Genomic DNA, 20451 nt, shown 5'->3' with positions numbered 1-20451 from the left:
GCTGGCTTGAATTATTCTCCCTCGTTTTGAGCATGAGCTGCAAGTCAAACACAAGCCATGGCCTCCGGTGGTAGGCCTATCTCTCGTGCCCTAGCTGCGTAGGGTAGGTGACCTAAGACTTGAAAAATACTAGAGAGAAAGGGAAATATCGTGGAGTTCACTTTAATATTTAATTATTCAGAGAAGTGAAAAGGAAAAATATATAGTAAAAAACAACAAAAATATGATTGGACGCACCATCGCCATTTGTTTTATTTTTTATTTTTTGAAAAAAAATTTAACAGCAGTCGATATAGAAATGAAATACAGTGTTTCCGAACAAAATAAACAGAAGCTGCAAAAGCTTCAGAGCCTAGTAAGGGAAAAAATGGGTGGCTAGGTCTGCAAATAGAGTAGAGGCATCCATTGAAAAGGTTACGTTTCGGTGGGCAGCAAAGCAAGCCGAGGAAGAAAAGCATTATTTTTCTTTCCAGAAAGAATACTTTTTAGCCGCCCAATCTGTTATAGGGAATTCCTTTTATAATTGAGCTTCTATTTAATTCTCTCTTCAAGGTTTGGTGGCCGAATAATTGTTGCCTGATGCACACGCTGGATTAAAAATGCCAATATGGTCATGAATGAAAGTTGCTTGATCACGTGTACCAAATCTTCTTTATTTTTCTGTTTCATTCATGGATATTTTAGAGGTCTACTTGGTAAGAGACCTGACTTTGATCCAATAGTTGCATGATGTATGCATGAAATCTAAGCGTAAGATTTTTTTTTTTTTTTTTTACCGTCCTTGAAATAATCTTGTTTTTTTTTTTTTTTTTTTTTCTAAAAGTATTATCATTTGGTAATTGTATTAATAAAATACTGTCATATTAGTTTGTTTGAAAATGAATTAAAGCTTAGTAAAAAACTGGAGCATGCACCTTTGGTTGATTATTCAAGAAATTAGTTTCAACAAATATGGTTGACTTGATTTAGTCTTGAGCTCAGATGACAATTTAATAAGTAATATTGAAGGTGGCAAATTTATGCAAAGAGACATTGAGATTACTAGCATCCAATCTGAATCATTCTTCAGGGAAATATGAAAATGTGATTGTTTAATGGATCTACCTAAACTATTGACGTGAGAAATTTTTTTCCCCTTTTCAGATGGCGACTCGACATCATGTATATGTATATGTATTTGTATTATATTTGTTACTTTTTTTTTTCTTCTTGCTAAAATGTTTTTAATGATATTCTCAAAATCTATTAATTGGGTGGACCTGAAAAATTGTCTAGTTGATTTGTTACAAATTATTGATAAATTTTAATGGCGCCCCTTAAATTTTTTGAATATTATATACTCTATCATTGAATTTCTATAATATATAAAAAAGGTTTATAGAAATTCGATTTCATTGACAAAGAGCCTTCCACTAGTCAATCTTAGTCGATCATCAAATTCATGAGGAAAAAAATAAAGTTTATCTTTAATAAAATATTACATTTCCCCCCTTTCATTCAATTATGATAAATTAAATTAGGAAATGACATCAATTTTATAAAATTGTGAAAAAATGAGCAATTTGGTGTAATGTTTTGAAAATTGAATAGATTTCCAAATCATACATCCACTTCGTCTTTTAGTTGATAAATCCAGCTGGTCTGATTGGTTTGGCTCAATTTAGTTAACATTGACATGTGTTGACTTTTTGAGTCCTATCTCGTTTTGGTAATGACAAATCACAACATCTCATTTGTGCGTTAAGTATATGAACATGTTTATGTTTTAGAAAGCACAAATGATCGATGCAAAATGGAAGTCATGAAGCGCTCAAAGAAAACATCATTGGGCACATTCCATGGCAAATTGAAGAGCAAAGCTCGAAGACATATATTTTTGAGTTGTAATGTATTTAAGTTTCAATTGTACATGCATGACTCTTTGATTTGATGTGAAGCTCTCATAGGCGACCTTAGTATTGAAAAATTTGAACAAAACAAACATAAAATACACACAAAAGCAACACTAAGATATACGTGGTTCGGCCAAATTCTGTCTACGTCCAGTGGAGAGATAGCTAGTATTTTATGAAAAATATAGAAGAGGAGGAGGAGGAGATAAAAAACTCACTCAAAACTCTCTCAACTCTCATAGCTCTCTCCGACTTCGTACTTTCTTCTCTCAACTCTATTTTTCTGATGTACATTACATTCACAACACACACACACACACACACACACACACACACACACCCCTATTTATACACCAAGGAGATTTAACTACTCAAGAAAACTCCCACAATCACAATTGAATATTTCCACAATCACATTTCAATTTATCTCTTGATTTTGTGGAGAACCACCCGTAGCTAAGTAACTGAAGAGAAACCGCAACTCTTGAATAATGTTCACCTTAATTCCTACGTTAATCTGGGTATGGATCTATCAATTCTCCCCCTCCATACCCATTAGAGGAGAATGCATGCAACCATTCTTCAATTGATATCCATCTTGGCTATGTCTCTGCATAGCTCAAACTTCACACGAGTCACTACTTTTGTCAACATGTCTGTAGGGTTCTTGTTTGTGTGAATCTTCACTAGCTTTAACAGTTGTTGTTCCATTACTTTGCGTATCCAATTATAGCGAATGTCGATATGCTTCGTTCGGGAATGATACATTGAATTCTTGCTCAAGTCCAAAGCACTGTGCCTATTACAATGTACTTTGTATTCTTTCCGTGTGACACCCAATTCTTGGATAAACTGCCTTAAACACAACATTTCTTTACTAGCTTCTGTTGCAGCAATGTATTTTGCCTTTGTTGTAGATAAAGAACCACACTTGTGCAACTTAGATTGCCATGAGACTGCTCCCTCTGCAAAAGTGAAAAGAAACCCTGATGTAGATTTCCTACTATCAAGATCACTTGCCATATCTGAATCAGTATATCCTTCCAAGAATGGTTCAGCTCCCCTAAAACACAAGCACATCTTTGATGTATACTTCAAGTATCTAAAAATCCACTTAATTGCTTCCCAATGGTCTTTGCTTGGATTTGAAAGAAACCTGCTCACAACACCTACCGCATGGGCAATATCTGACCTTGTACAAACCATTGCATACATTAGACTACCAACTGCTAATGAGTATGAAACTGCTTCCATTTCTTCCACTTCTTTCCTCGAAGAAGGACACGATCTTTTACTCAACTTAAAGTGATTTGCAAATGGAGTAGTGACTGTCTTTGCATTCTTTATGTTGAACTTTTCAAGCACCCGTTCAACATAATATCCTGTGACAACCACAATTTATTGGCTTTCTTGTCACGAACAATTTTCATGCCCAATATCTACGGAGCTAGGCCTAGGTCCTTCATGTCAAAGAACTTGGACAGTTCTTGCTTTAGTTTGGTAATCATAACTGTATCCTGTCCAACAATCAACATGTCATAAACATAAAGCGTCAATATAATAAAATTACCATTAGGGAATTTTTGAATGTAGGTGCATTGATCTACTGTAGTTCTCTTGTAATCATGACCCACCATGAATGAGTAAAACTTTTTATACCACTGTCTCGGCGCTTGCTTGAGGCCATATATACTTTTTTCCAACTTGCTAACCACATGCTCTTTCTGTGAAACATCAAAACCTTCAGGTTGTTCCATGTAGATTTCTTCTTGTAAATCTCCATGGACAAAAAGATGTCTTAACATCAAACTATTCAAGCTCCAAATTCAAACTTGCTGTCAACCTGAGTATCACTCGTATTGAAGTCATCTTCACCATTGGTGAGAAAATCTCGTCAAAGTCGATACCCATCTTTTGCTGAAAACCTTTGATGAATAATCGAGCTTTATGTTTATTGATTTTTCCATTGCCATCTTTCTTCAACTTATACACCCATTTATTACTCAGTGCTTTCTTTCCTTTAGTAAGTCTTACCAATTTTTATATCTGGTTCTTTTGTAAAGAGCTCATCAGTAAGGAGAATATACTCAGACTTTGGATATTTCTTTGATGAAATCGATGTGCAATTTCTCTAAGATCATCTTGGCTGAGGCTCTTCAACTGGTGGAGCTACTTTTGGTTCTATAACTTCTAGCATAGAGGATTGTTGCTCCCCCTGCTCAAGAACTACTTTTGGTTCTATAGCTTTTGGCAAAGAGGATTGTTTCTTCCGCCTGCTCAGCACCCTCGGTATCTGCTTCTAGTTCTATTTCAGGAATTTCATCCTACATTGTTTGTGGGCAACTGTACAGGTGCAGGAACAACAATGAAATTCTGAGCATTGGAACTAGAACTAGTAGGCTTTGTGGACTTTTCAAAATCTTCATACATATGTTTTTCTTGAAAAATAACATCTCTATTTCTTATCAGCTTCTTTGCTACTGGATCCCATAGCCTGTATCCAAACTCTTCATCCCCATAGCCAACAAGGATGCATGGAGTTGACTTCACGTCAAGTTTCTGTCTTTGCTCTTTGGATACATGTGCAAATGCTTTGCACCCAAACACTCTCAGATGAGAGTAGGAAGGTTCCTTGCTATACCACACTTTCTCTAGAATTTCAAATTGCCGCGGAATAGAAGGTGGTTTATTAATAAGGTAGCAGGTGGCACGAATTGCTTCACCCTAGAATAACTTAGGCAGTTTAGCCAAACTGAGCATGCTTTTGACTCTTTCCATGATGGTTCAGTTCATTCTCTCAGCTACAACATTTTGTTGTGGGGTTCGTGGGACTGTCTTCTCATGTCAGATACCACGAACAACACAATATGCTTTGACCTCTCTGGGAATGTACTCGCCTCCGTTGTCTGATCGAAGACACTTCAACTTCTTTCCTGTTTCTCTTTCCGCCATGGCATAAAACATCTAGAATTTGTCAAATACTTGGTCCTTTGTTCTAAAAAAATATACCCATACCTTTTGCGAAGTATGATCAATAAATGTTAAAAAATATTTGTTACCGCCTAAAGTTTCTACTTCCATGGGACCATAAACATTAGAATGTACTAAACTCAACAACTCTGATCTTCTCTTTGTAGAGGAATTAAACGAGACTCTATGTTTTTTTCCAAATAAACAATGATCACAAGGGTTTAATGGTGTACTTTTAGGCACATTGATGAGTGCCTTCCTTGCCAATGTGAACAACCCTTTCTTTCCCATGTGTCCGAGTCTCTTGTGCCATAGATTTGGTGATGCCTCGTCTTTAGTTGCATTGAGGCTGTCTGTCATCACTTTCACATGGGTATTGTATAGGGTACCACTGATATGTCCCTGAGTGACAACCATGACTGCCTTTTCTAACTTCCAATTACCATTCCCAAAATGGTTGTCGTAGCCCTGTTGATCGAGGGATGCTCTAGAAAAAAGATTGAGACGAAGATCAGGGATGTGCCGAACATCCTTTAGAGTCATTGTGTAGCCAACATTTGTCTTGATTTAAATATCTCCAATACCCACTATCTCCGAAAAAATGGTATTTCCCATCCTTACAGTACCAAAGTCTCTTGCTTTGTATAAAGTGAAGAAATTATCGTGGGGAGTGGCGTGGTATGAAGCTGCTACGTCTACCACCCACTTAGTATCTTGATTTGCTATGTGAAGGCACGCCTCTTCATCAATTGAGAGAAGTGATACGTCCCCCCATATGGGTGACCAAAGATTCACCCCCTTCCTTCTTCGGCTGATTGCTGCTTTGATTTTGATCTCTTTAAAATTTGCAACAATTCCTTTTAACATGTCCTGCAATGCCACAATAAAAACAAACATATTTACCTTATTGATTTTTGTCATCACGTTTTTGAGACCATCCTATACTTCTGCCTCTGCTCTTGCCTCAACTCCTACCTTTCCCATTTGCTTGAGGTCTTCCTCTGTTTTTGGTGACAAGGGCATGTGTTTGATTCATGCCTGCTCCCTTTCGTCTAGCTTCTTCACCGAGTAAAGCATCCTTGACCAATGACATGGTAAGTTTGCCTCCAGGAGCTAAATTTCCTAGGGAAACAACCAATGTCTCCCAATTGGCTGGCAGAGAACTAAGTAGTAATAAGGCTTGAACTTTATCATCAAGCTTCAACTCTACGTTGAGGAGCTGGTCACCAGGTTTTGAAATTCACTGGTGTGCTCGACTATGGAGGTTCCACTTTTCAGTTTTATGCTTGTTAATCGTCTCATAAGGAGGGCTTTATTTCAGGCCGTTTTAGCTTGATACATATCCTCCAACTTTTTCCAGAGGGTATAGGCTTCGGTCTCCTGGGCAACATGATGGAATACACTGTGGTCTATCCATTGTCTAATTAAACCAATAGTTTTCCTATTCATTTTACTCCAATCTTGAACAGAAATTAAGCTGGGTCTCTTACCTTCATTTTCTAATGGATCTCCTAGATCCTTCTATTTCAAGAAATCTTCCATCCTTGGTCTCCATAGAGTATAATTTGATGCCGTCAATTTGACCATGGCGTCTGAATCTTCCATAAAATAGACTTGAGTTTTTGGTTCTCGCTTGCTCAAATGATATAATTGGAGCGAAATCACATAAGACCGACTACATGGTTGTGTCTGGAACAATCCAAAATCTTAGAAACAAGCTTGATCTTGTAAAAAACAGATCTGAAATGGGCTAACTCGACCCTAAAACCCATTTTAAAGTGAGTTGACTCAGTAACGGAATATTCCCTGACTCATAGAATATTCCTTGGCCGTTATGATGCCATTTGCTGAGGTGGCGCTAATGATATGGCAGTGGGGCCCAGTGATAATGGTGCTAAATTACGGTAGGTAAATTCCCAGGGAAGTGGGGAGTCACAATGGACTGCTTAAGTCTCACTTTCCTAAACAGAAATTTTCCTTAGACATGTAACTAGCGCAATATATCACTACAAAAATGATGACGTGGCAGTGGGGCGTGCGATGATATGGCGATGGGACCCGTGATGACGTGACAGTGGGCCTCTATGGTGACGTGGCTAATGATGTGGTACCTTCTTCAACCTTCAGCCAAAATAGAGTTTTAGGAATACGTTCAAGCTGGAAAAACTAAGTAAGAACTTGAATCTTGCGACGACTGATGTGACTTTGTTCGGATTTACGTCGTTTTCACTGTTGCGACCGTCTCGTCGCGAACTACACGATGATACGATCGAATTGAGATTTCGAAAAAACTTGTCGGACACCTTCCAAAACAGATCTAATACTACTTGTTGGGAAACTTCAACGAAACAAAGATAAAACACACACAAAAGTAACACCAAGATATACGCGGTTTGGCCAAATTCTGCCTACGTCCACAGAAGAGATAGTTAGTATTTTTTGAAAAATATAGAGGAGGAGATAAAATACTTACTCAAAAATCTCTCAACTCTCACGGCTCTCTCTGAATTCCCACTCTTTTCTCTCAACTCTATTTTTCTGATGTACATTACATTCACAACACACACACGCACGCACACACACACACACACACACACACACACACACACCCCTATTTATACATCAAGGAGTGTTAACTACTAAATAAAACTCCCATAATCACAATTGAATATTTCCACATTCACATTTCAATTTATCTCTTGATTTTTTGGAGAACCACCAGCATCTAAGTAATTGAAGAGAAACCGCAACTCTTGAATAATGTTCACCTTAATTCTTGCATTAATCTGGGTATGGATCATCACTTAATTGGACCCTAGGCACTCTATATTTCATGGAAAATCATTTTTAAGATGAGAAAAAATTATTTCAAAGTGTTGAAAATCATTTTACAAATGTGCAAAAATTATTTCAAGTGTAAAAATCATTTTTGGAATGAAAAACTCCAAAACAAGATTTTCAAAATCCTTTTCATGTTTTTGCCATCGCATTGATGAGTAATTTTCTCTATCAATTAGTTCTCATCTTAAAATATGTTCAACATAAAAGTTGTGGTATTTTCTCTTAAATTTCTTTTTATACCAATAACGTCCCATTTTGAGTTTTCTAGAAAAAGTTATGCCCGAAATATTGAAAGGTATCCGCAATAGAAAACCCAAATTCAGTCGACTATATGTCAAGTACAATCAACTGAAGTTCATCATTTTATGATTTAGTCGATCGGATCATGGGTCAGTCAATCGAATCTCGCGGATGAGGAAAATTACCTTGGGGTCAGTTGACCGAACCTCAGTTCAGTTGATCTAATCATTTTCAAAATTCTCTTACTTTAGTTTTGAAAACACTTTTGGAGGAAATATTTTGAAGTACTCTTGTAAGCTTTGAGCATATTTTTATACTCACATTTATTACATCAAAGCTATCTTACTTTTGATATTTCAAAAGTCCTTTTGAGAAAATTATTTCGATACTCTATTGAGCTTCAACTTCCAAATCATTGAGAGTGGATTAGATTGGTTTGTATTTGTACTTATCAGCTCTTGAAGGAGTATCCATTGTATACAAACATTATTTCCATTCATTTATTTGCGATTTGGGTTTTGAACCATGCCGAACGAGGGCATATCGCTTTGAGAGGTATTTGCGCCTACAAGGAGGGATTACGAGTTTGAATCGTATCGAGCGAGGGCATATCGCTTGGAAAGATATTTCTGCCTACAAGGAGGGATTGTAGTGGCAGCTCCACCCTAGTTTAAAGGAGCAAGATAGTGAAAATCCTCAGGTGGTTTGCTTATGGTAAGGATGTAGGCGGGTATAGTCGAACCTTGTAAACCGTGGTGTCGTTCTCTCTATCCCTACTCTCTTTAACTTTCCGTAAGTGTTCGTTATATTTATTTTGTGGTGATTGTGGTATATGCTTTTAAATTTGAATTTGAGATAGATTGTAAATCGGCCAAATAGTTGTGAAATTTTTAAATACCCAATTTAGCCCCCTCTTGGGATAACACCAATCCTAACAACATGACGACATAATTCTTTTATTTTTTAAAAGAATTCCTGAAAATATGTAAGAAAGAAAAAAACTAAAATTTTTCTAATAAATTAGAAAAAATATCTAGACAATTTTAATGTTACAAAATTTTAGTTATATGCAATTTCATACGAATTAAATGACTAAACATCATAAAACATAATTCAGTAGTTTTGTATTATAATAATCTATCAAACATAGTTTTAATAAAAGTAAATTAAAATTTCAGAATTCATACTTCATAAATTAAAATTATAAAATTGAATGTTAATCTTTTTATGCATAAAATACGAATGCTAAATGGATTCAAGTTGGTATGTTGTTAAATATGGTCCAAAAAGTGGGTTGATATCCTATTTAGCTGATTTTCAAAATCTTCATCAGTTTTTATTTTTCATTTAAAACTTTTAAAATATTTGAAAGAAGTTATGGTAGCTTCACTGGATATTATGAAATTTCAATTATTATCTTATGAAGAATTTACATATGCTATGTTATATACAAATAACATCAAATGTTAATTTATGAATTTGTACTCTGCAGTGAATTTTCATGCCATACTTTATAAATTTATACTTTAATTGAAATTTGTCGAGGAATTCATTTAGTGTAAAATAAGTAGTTTTATAAGATTCAAAATGTGATAATGCGTTTTGAACTCTTACGATGTGAATCAAATGTAGGTCAAGTGAATTAACACATGTTGTGATCATATTGTAAAAGCCAATTGGTTCGATTGGTCAAGTTAGGAACTAGCTTGCTTTTCAAGCTAGAGTGAGTACTATAATTCGTAACATAACAATCAGTAAAAAAAAATTAAAAGTCAACAGGCCGACAAAAAAATAACTTTATTAGATATAAGAATGACAATTAGTATTTACGTGTAGAATTATGAATTAAATTTATCATAAAGGTCTTTTATTATTTAACCGATAGAAAAATAATAGGAGATTAGAGACAGTGGCGTACAGAAAGAGAAATGTTTAGTGGGGATAGAGATAATGAATACTTGCCACTTAGGCTCACCCTTTAGATATAGGATGATTACATATGATAAATGTATTGTAATTAAAAACCCAATAATCATTATCTTTGCAAAACAAAATGCTCAGTTGCCTTAGAGCCCAAATCGGAATGCTCTCTACTTTGATCAATGCTGATAATTAGGTAATGGCATGGACATTTTTTTGTGAAATTGTCAGGGATATTATAACTCTGTTTAAAATGTAGGGTTGACAAAATGAGTCAAAACTCGGCAAATGACAGGTGATCCGTCCATTTAAATTAGATTTAGGTTTAACATAAGGTGACCTGTCTATAAACGGGTCAATCCAAACCGGACTGGTTTAATAAATGGGTTAGACAGATATAGATTGGGTAATCACCGGGTGACTCATTTAATTATATATATATAAATATTAATTAAAGAGATGTACTATTTTCTACATTTTATGTTTTTCTGTTAATATATTAATAAATAAAATAAAAGTATTATTTTTTTTTTATAAAAAAATTATGTCACTTTATATGAAATGTTTTAAACGGGTTCTTAACGCGTATGACCTGCTTATTAAAAGGATTAGTTTGGGTTTATATGTTAGTCACCCGTTAATAAATGGGTCAATCCGAATCCAAACCCGTTTAAGACCCGTCCAAACCTAACCCTCTAACCTGTTTTGCCACTCCTATTAAAATGTGTATGAAGATTTTATTGATGAATTAGGACATAAATATTATTTGTATATTTCAAAGTTTTATCGTATGAATCTAAAAATACTTTTATGCGACAGTTAGCTCATTTCTAAATGTTAAATTTCTGATAATGCCATTTTAGGAAAATATGTTTTGAGCCTCACGGACAAAAACAATACTCAAAATATACACTAATTATATTAAACTAACTTTTTAACAACGATGAGGATACAAAATTTAGGTTACATTTGGTTGGCAAAATGATTTTTTTTTTATAAGCAAATATGAAAATATGGATTCCAAAAACTTAAAAACAAATGAAAATTTCAAAAAATTAATTTTGATAACTCAAAATTCGAACAAGTCAAAAGAATAAAACTCGAAGCTAAAGAAAGACTCTCAAGAGATTGTAAATGAAATATCTTTAATCCGTTTGCATAAAAAGATTTTATTTAAATATTATAATTGAAAGGAATGGGAAAAATTATGGACCACACTTTATCCCGACATAAATATTTATGTGTCAATACAAAAGCAGAAAAGCTAGTTTAATGTGAGTCTAATTAATTTAAAAGTGAGATTTGAATATATCAGATGACGTGGAGAGTACTCATCTTTTCGTTCGGAAACAATAATTAAACACTCGGCCGAACCCATGCGCTACAAAATTGACGTCATTTTCTTCATGAACCGACTTTAGCTTGGGTGCGTGCGTACGTGCGTGCTTGATTTTTTTTTTTTTTTTTTTCCCCAAGACGCTGATCGAACACAATTTACATTTATTTTTTGGTTGGACAGATTTATTCTTTAATTTTCACACTCAGATGACATATGTATATATATTTTTTATCTTTTCAATGATAAAATAAAAGTTAAAGAATATAATATAAATGTGAAGTATCAACAATATTTTTTAAAATATTAACAAAATTTTTTCTAAAGAAAAAAGCACGAACGACACTCACTCCTTTAATTTGACAAAAAGTTAACAAAATTTTACAATATCTTTTGATTCGATAAAAGGATGCAAAAATCTCTTAAGATGCCAAAATCTTCCCTCGATTTTTAATTTTTTGAGACACTTGAATATCTTTTTCTGGGCTTGCTTTTTTACAAATATCGAGGAAATTTTGTCTCGATCTTTTGTCAAAATTTAAGGAAAATTTATACCTTTTTATCAAATCACAAAAGAGATATGTGAGATTTTCAAAATCTCAAAAGTGGTCAGTGTTTTTTTTTTTTTTTTTGAAAAAACTTTTGGAAAACTTACGCAAACCTTCTACGTGGGTTAATAAAAAAACAAACACCTCCCTTGGTTTTTTAAAATTATGAAAAGTTATAACAATATTAGTTTTCTTAATGAAAACTAATATGTCAAATGCAAGTACTAGTTTATAGAAAAATGCCTTCAATGATAATGCTCTTTTTAAAAAAAAAAAAGAAAAAAAACATTTTCAAAAAATCGTGCTAATTTATGAAAGTTATATATCATGACTGAGTTGTGTCTCGTGTTCAGAGGATATACACTTGAATGCAATTACAAATTGGAGAGCTTAGAAGCCCATAGGGTCAAACAACCATATCGGTTGGTATGGTACAATATGTTTGAGTTAGGATGCAATGTAGCTCTACATTATATTTTTGGATATTTTTGAAGTTTTAAGATAAGACTATTTATACACATTGCAACCGAGAGTTGAAAGCTTTAGGCAATTTTTCATTTGATAGTGAAAATTGTGTCGGGAGTCTGCGAACGTAGGTACACTGTCGAACCTCGTAAATTCATATTCTTTTTTTCCTTTTTGATTTTCTCAAATTTGCGTATTTGCTGTGTGCGTAATTTCACAACAATTATAATTAAATATCGTTGATTATTTTTATATATAAACATGAAATTGAGCTATGTAAATGTCTATCTAATCAATGATTTGTTGCCGCTGTGATTCAATTGTGATGTCCTCAATATATTTGAAACTTTTAATATAAAGATCGACACTTTTACTGTGTGTGAGGGGGCTACTTCTAGATTCCAACCCCACCCATCTAACGCCTAAAATGTGTAAGCCATAAAAAACGTGCAAATAAAGTGATTTTGATGGTTTGAAATGAGAAAAAAAAATAAAATAAAAAATTCAAATTCAGCAATTTTCTTCCCTGGGCCTTTGCAACTTTAGTCGATCAGCTTTATGTCGGTGGCATTGAGCTAATCCACTTTATTTGGGTCAGTTTTGGTAGGGTTTCCTGGTTCTTTCATTCATCATCGCTCTTCCTTTCCTTGTCCCTTTTTCAGATGCAATGATGCATCTCTTGGGATGAAATAATGAGGATGTAAAATATTTATACTGTGGTTAGGGAGGAATTGACTTGGGACGGTTGGACCCTAGGTGTATTATGGTTTAGGAGATGGGGGGTCGGGTTGGACTGTTTATGAGAAGTAATCCTAAGGGAGTTTAAAGGAAAATAGGAAAAGGTCTGGTGTCTATACTATAGAAGTTATTAAAGATAAGAGTAGATTCACCTATAAAAAAGACGATGCAGTTAGGTGAAATATTCTCGTTACTATGACTACTTATATGTTACCTATACCCTATAATATAATCTATAAATTCTATAATGATAGGTGTCTCGGTATTGACTTGAACGCGGGAGAAGCCCTTTTGAGGGTGCGAAATGTGACACCCCGAACCCGCCAAGTGGGGTTCGGGTGCCACGTGTTCCGTTTATCTGTATGTGATATTATAACATCAATTATGCAGTGAAAAAATAAACTAACATCCCTTATAACATACTAGAGTTCTATATACATCCTAAAATAGTAATCTCCAACATCCAGTATTCAAATATATACATCTCAGAAAACTTAAACAAAATCCAAAAATAAACATCAAAAGTCTATACCCTCTCTCTTTCTCTCAAAAATGCTATGCCAACCCCGGGCTCACTGAGCTTGATCACGCAAAGGTCCTGAAAAAGATGAAATTTATATCTGGTGAGACACATTTTAGTAAGACGGAATATATTAATACCAGTGTGTGACTATCATGATGTTTGTGTACAAAATATAATCATTATTTACAAATTAATCCACAATTATGAAATCATTCTCTGTCCCTACTCACACACATGCAGTGTATTTTATTAATGAGAGTTTCCCAAGGATTGGGGTGATTACCTGTCCATACAAGTAGCACCCTTCTGCTATGATATCTTATGCAACCGGGTATGACTACAACTGATGCTGATCAGGGCACTTACTTTATTCAGTAAGCCCTCAGGTGGATAGTTTGTCTCATATTCACACATATTTACACAATTATTTATCAGCGAAGGTTCCTGAGAATAGGGAAGATTACCTGCCCATACAAGTAGCTTTCCTATGCTCTAATACGTTATGCAACTGGGTATAGCTACATCTGATACCTATCAGGGCACTCGCATTTCTCAGCAAACCCTTGGGCAGAGAGTTTACCTCGCCCCAAATAAATATAATACTACAATATATAATACATTTATACTTTATTCTACATCTGTTATCTCTGTAATACTCATCTCTTCATGATCTTAGTTTCCACACTTCTAAGTATTTCACATCACATAAACTCATTTCACATTTCTCATCTTCTATCTTCACATACTCAGTATTCATAAATATTTCACATACGTTGTTCTCATGTTATACATTGATTAAATTAAAAATTATGCATTTAGAACTCACTGCTAGATGGATAATCACTGTCATGCTTCCCCCTATGACGGGTTGTGCGGCCCGTAGGCTGGACTTAACCCTAGTCGGCCCACTAGAGTTAAATCAGTGACAATCTCTTTAGTTTGTAAGTCATATTGACTGTTCCCATATTGGTCTAGACTCTAGGGGGACTCTACCCTTCTTAGCCCAATCGATCATCCCGTCTCCATACTCTCTCTAAGACATGTAGGTGCACTAGTTCTTCTGAAATCACATGCAACAGTACTGTGCCTACTATGGTCCACCGGAATTCTCAAATCATACATTACAATTTAACATTCACATTCTACTATGTTTTAAACAATCCACATGCAGTATAATCCCAATACATTTCATTATTTCCAACATGTCATGCATATATCACAACTCAACTCAGTATATTCATTTTACTTATGCCACACATTTTAAATAATACGCATAAATGTATATTATCTAAAATAATAAGCCAATCCATGTTCATCATCAGTTTTACTAAAAATACATGTCATTACTTTAATAATTCCATTTTTCGCAAATAATAACTAATAACCTAGCCCTAAGCTCAAAAATCTCACTTTAAACAATTGGCTTTCAATACTTGTAGGATAATCATATAAATACACAAATAATTTCCATTTTTAACCGATGAAATTTACAAATCTACTGGCTTAATCTATTCTCCTTATCTAATTTCTTGAACTACGCCAATACGGACCCCGAAGCGATGCCTATGGCGCTTACCCGAACCCTAATTCAATAACCCTAGTTTATTAACTCAAAGCATATATCAACAACTATTAACGTCCCTAAGCCCATACAACCCATTTAAATAGTCATATACTAGAAAAACAACTCATTTCTACCCTTACCTCAACTTTGGGGTAATGTCTGGAAAGATCCCATTCAAAAATCCACTCCGCTAGACTTGTAGAGAATTTCCTCTAGATCCTCGTGGTAACTTCCGATCGTCGAATCAGGCGATGAACGAATAGATATCGTAGAGAGAGGGTGAGAGGCGACATTTTAGAGAGAGAAAGAGAGGAATCTAAGATTTATTAATGAGGAAGAAAAGAGAAATCCTTTTTATAGGACGTTGACTCGGCCAACCTCGTCGACGAAATGAAGTCTTCGTTGATGAGTTGCAGAAGAACGTTTGTCGACAAAAGAAGGATTTCGTCAACGAACCCTAAGCCTGAAATTTTCTGTCGTTCGGGATTTCTTCATCGATGAAGCCTAAACTTCGTTGATGAACCACAGAAGGGTCTTCGTTGACGAACACAGGGGATTCGTTGACCAAGCCTACTGTTTCCTTTTAAAATTTTCCTTTTCTTCATTCCTTTATTATTTTCCATAAATAAAATTTTCAGGTCTCTACATTCTCCTCTCCTTATAAAATTTCGTCCTTGAAATTTTGCTAATTGTTCATTTCCATATTTCTACAATTTATTAACTTATTGTATCTCATTCAATTTAGTATATACCACCATCTAAATCTCTATTTTAACTACAATGAAATAAAACCTTCATTATCTTAAACATAAACTCGTACCTGCGCCCTTGGCAATATCTGCCTTGGTCGGGATCATCTTATACACACGTGCTGGACCACCTCCATGTCGAGGTACATGCTGATTTCCCCGTATTTGATTAGGTCCAGGTGCATTGGGCAGCAGTTCATGAAAATTCCTTGCAATGTGCCCTGGTTTACTACACCTATAACAGCTGGGACCCCCAATTCGGCAGTCACCTCTATGCCTCCTGTTACATCTATGACATAGAGGGTAGGACGAATCATCCTGATAACTAGGATAACTTCGATCCCTCGTTTCTTGCCTCGGGCCCACAGTATCCCTTTCTGTCTTCCACGATTCCTGACTAGCCTTAGCTTGAAAACTGGGAGGTGCAGGCCTCTTTCTCTGTTTTGATGGCTCTGTACTGCCTTGCAAACTCTTCTCTAATATTGAGGCCTTATCCACCAAGTCCGAGAAGTTCTGGCTTTTTTTGCCTCATTCGAGATCATAAATGGTGCGAAGTGAGATAACTCCACAAATTTCATTACATACTCCCCAACAGTCATATTCCCTTGGGTTAGGTTGGTAAACTCCTCAACCTTTTCTTCTCTAGTAGGCAAGTGAAAATACCTATCAAAGAACATCTCTTTAAATCGATCCCATGTTAGTGCCACCTTTACCAATCTTTGTCCTTTTAATAGTTTCATAGAAAGCCACCCACGTTTCGCATCTCCTATCATCTTAAACGCAGCATAACGAACCTTCTGCTCATTTGTGCAGCCGAATACTTCCATTATCTCCTCAATTTCTTGAACCCAGTTCTCTGCAGCCACTGGATCAGGTCCTCCCGCAAAAGTCGGAGGGTTCAATCTCATGAACTCCTTGATGCTACAACCCTAGTTTACAGATGGATAGTTCTGCTATCTAGGATCCCGCCTTATCTTTGCCCTCACTTGACAGGCTATACCTCTTTGCATCGTGGAGGTATCAAAATCCTCCTCACTAGAAGCCTCTAAGTCATCTCTTCCTTCAACCTCTACATTCTTCCTTCTAGGGTCCATCCTGAAAATAGGACATAAAAAGAATTTAGATCCCATTATCATAACCTAATCAACACAATCATTAAACTAAAATCCAATATACATCCAACTTCTCAACTTAAGGACCAGTCCCACAACTTAGAAAAAAAAAATCATCTAAGGTTTGCCGTGGTTTTTCTGAAACTGTCGACTGCTTCAAAAAAATCACAGGAAGCCGTTGCTGTACTTCTGCCTCCAGGCTACAAGACAAAATCCTGTAACTCTCAACACCTAACCTACCCATTTCCTATCCTAGTATTAATCATCCCTAAGTCTACAGAACCTAAAACCTAATGCTCTAAACCCACCTTGTGATGCCCCAAACCCGCCAAGTGGGACCCAAGTGCTACGTGTTCCATTTACCTGTATCTGATACTATAACATCAATTACGCAGTGGAAAAATAAACTAACATCCCTTATAACATACCATAGTTCTATTTATACATACATATATATACATCCCAAAATAGTAATCTCCAACATCCAGTATTCAAATATATACATCTCAGAAAACTTAAACAAAACCCAAAAATAAACATCAAAAGTCTATACCCTCTCTCTCTAAAAAATGCTACGCCAACCCCGAACTCACTGAGCTCGATCACATAGAGTCCTGAAAAAGATAAAATTTATAGCGGGTGAGAAACATCTTAGTAAGACGAAATAGATTAATACCAGTGTGTGTCAGTCATGAGGTTTGTGTACAAAATATAATCATCATTTACAAATTAATCCACAATTATGAAATCATTTTCTGTCCCTACTCACACACATGCAACGTATTTTATTAATGAGAGTTTCCCAAGGATGGGGGATATTACTCGCCCATACAAGTAGTACCTCTCTGCTCTGATACCTTATGCAACCGGGTATGGCTACAATTGATGCTCATTAGGGCACTTATCTTACTCATTAAGCCATCAGGTGGATAGTTTGTCTTGTATTCACACACATTCACAGTAGTATTTATCAGCGAAGGTTCCTAAGAATAGGGAAGATTACCCGTCCATATAAGTAGCTTTCCTCTACCCTAATATGTTATGCAACCCGGTATAACTACATCCGATACCTATCAGGGCACTCGTCTTTCTCAGCAAGTCCTCATACAGAGAGTTTACCTCATCTCAAATAAATATAATACTACAATAAATAATACATTTATACTTTACTCTGCATCTATTATCTCCGTACTACTCATCTCTTCATGATGTCGGTTCCCATAGTTCTCAGTATTTCACATCACATAAACTCATTTCACATTTCTCATCTTCTATCTTCACATACTCATTATTCATATGTAACAACTTGCCTATTTTACCATAAAATTTTTTAAAAAACATAATAAACCTGATAAAACATAATCAACTTGAACTCATGGGTACCAGGGATATACTTGAATACAACACTGATACCTAAGCAGCGGAAAACATAAAATCATATACATATCAAATCATTCATTCAACACAATACCAGAGTTTTACTACAACTGTCATATACATACACACATCCCAAAATATCCTAAAAGTGCCCTAGGGTCACCACCCAAAAATCCATTAGGCCCTAGCAAAATGACTTACCCTTCAGATAGGGTAGAACAGTAGAACTATTGATTAAGGTGTAATCCCAAGAGGGGGAGGGGGGTGAATTGGGTATTTTAAAAATTCTTTGAACCTATTTATCACTTAATCCTTATTTGTATATTTAACAAATCAATTTCAGGGATTTATTACAAAATTAAATTTATTTTATCAATGAATTCTTTTTACCCAATTAATTGTGTGTAAAGTAATTCAACATCCACATGCAATGCAAATAATATAATGTAGTGTGGAAAGTAAAGAGTTAAGGGAAGAGAGAAGGCAAATACAATTTTTACAAGATTCAACCAACTCGGCCTATGTCCTTGCCTTGAGCAACCCACTTAAGGATTTCACAATAATCCCGGCTCCTTAAATTGGGATGGAGCTTCCTTTACAATCCGTTGCTTACAAGAGATACAACTCCCACCTAATCTGCTGCTCACAAGAGATACAACTCTCTCCTCAAATCCCGGTTCACAAGCCGAACCGTGAATACAATAAAATTTGTAAAACACTCAAAATCACTTTCAATAAAAGCTAGTGAGTACAATTCAAATTCCTAATACATTAACATAAGATGTAACTTGAAGTTCAGAATGTATTAAACGATACAATCGTTTATGAATGATATGCTTCAACACACAAATCCCTTTTTATCAAAAACTCCCAAGTAAAGATATATTTGAAACGCTTTGGAGTATATTGGGGTTCTAGTTCACTTTGTTAAGATACACAAATATATCTAATGTGAACTTATTAAAAGCTTTATCTTGAATATTATATTAATCAAAATCAAAAGGCTTTCTTTAAAATATTCAATCACAACAAGATCTTTGTAATATGCAAGTATATATATAGACGATATGTATTCCAAAGATAAAAAACTAATGTAGTCTATTTCAGAAAATATCCTTCAACAATATATATATATATATATATATATATATATATATATATATATATATATATATGAACTTCAAGGATATCCAATCAAGTGGATTTTTAGTATTAAAAATTATCAAATCTTTGAATGGAAAAACTCACTTGAACCTAAAGCATTTAATCAATAGCTAAAGCTCTTTTCAAGTGTAATCCTATCAAAGTGATTTAATACACACACACACACACACACACACACACACACACACACACACACACACACACACTCACAGAAGATCAACCTCTTAATACTTAATCAAAAATAGATTTTGCAATACCAATCTCTTTAAAAAATGAATATTAATCAACAAATTTGTTTAGAGAATGAAATTCTATAAGAATAACTCTTAACTAGAAGATTGATTTACCAAACCTCAATACCAGAATGAAATCAAGAAGAGTATATGATATCCCTTTGTTTTTCTAAGTTGATTTGCGCAAGCTTGATAAGTATAAGTTGAAGTGCAGGCAATCATATAGCAAAGTGCTCAGCGTTCTCAATTCGCTTTCAAAAAGTGTTTTCTTTTCTTCTCGTTGATCTTGGCTTTTTTTATTAGGGTTTAGATATTCAGAGTGTCTTAATGTAATGACCTGCTTAATTTCCACACATTTTTTTCCATGTAATATAATCATTGCATCAAACCCTAGCAGATCATAATCAACCTGAACCCGTGGGAACCAGGGATACATCAGAACTACAGTACGAAAGCCTAAGCAACAGGAAACATAAAATCATACATATCATATAATACCATATACCCAACATCACTCATCACAGTACCAGAGTTACTACATCCATTGTATTTATATACACAACTCAAAAGAGACCTAGGGTCACTTCCCACAAAATCCATTTGACCCTATCAAATACATACCCTCTAGAAAGGGCAGATTAGTCGTAACTATCTTAGCGGAGCTTTATCCGTTCTCCTATCAGAGGCTCCTAAAAAGTTCATATAATTCGGGGTGAGACACCTCTCAGTAAGAGAAATAAAGTAATACTAGTGTGTGGCAACATGAGTTTATCCGTGTT

This window comes from Malania oleifera, chromosome 4, assembly GCF_029873635.1.
Source record: "Malania oleifera isolate guangnan ecotype guangnan chromosome 4, ASM2987363v1, whole genome shotgun sequence".
In the NCBI taxonomy this organism is placed as follows: domain Eukaryota; kingdom Viridiplantae; phylum Streptophyta; class Magnoliopsida; order Santalales; family Ximeniaceae; genus Malania; species Malania oleifera.
The sequence above is the reverse complement of the archived record's forward strand: the minus strand, read 5'-3'. Positions refer to the sequence as shown.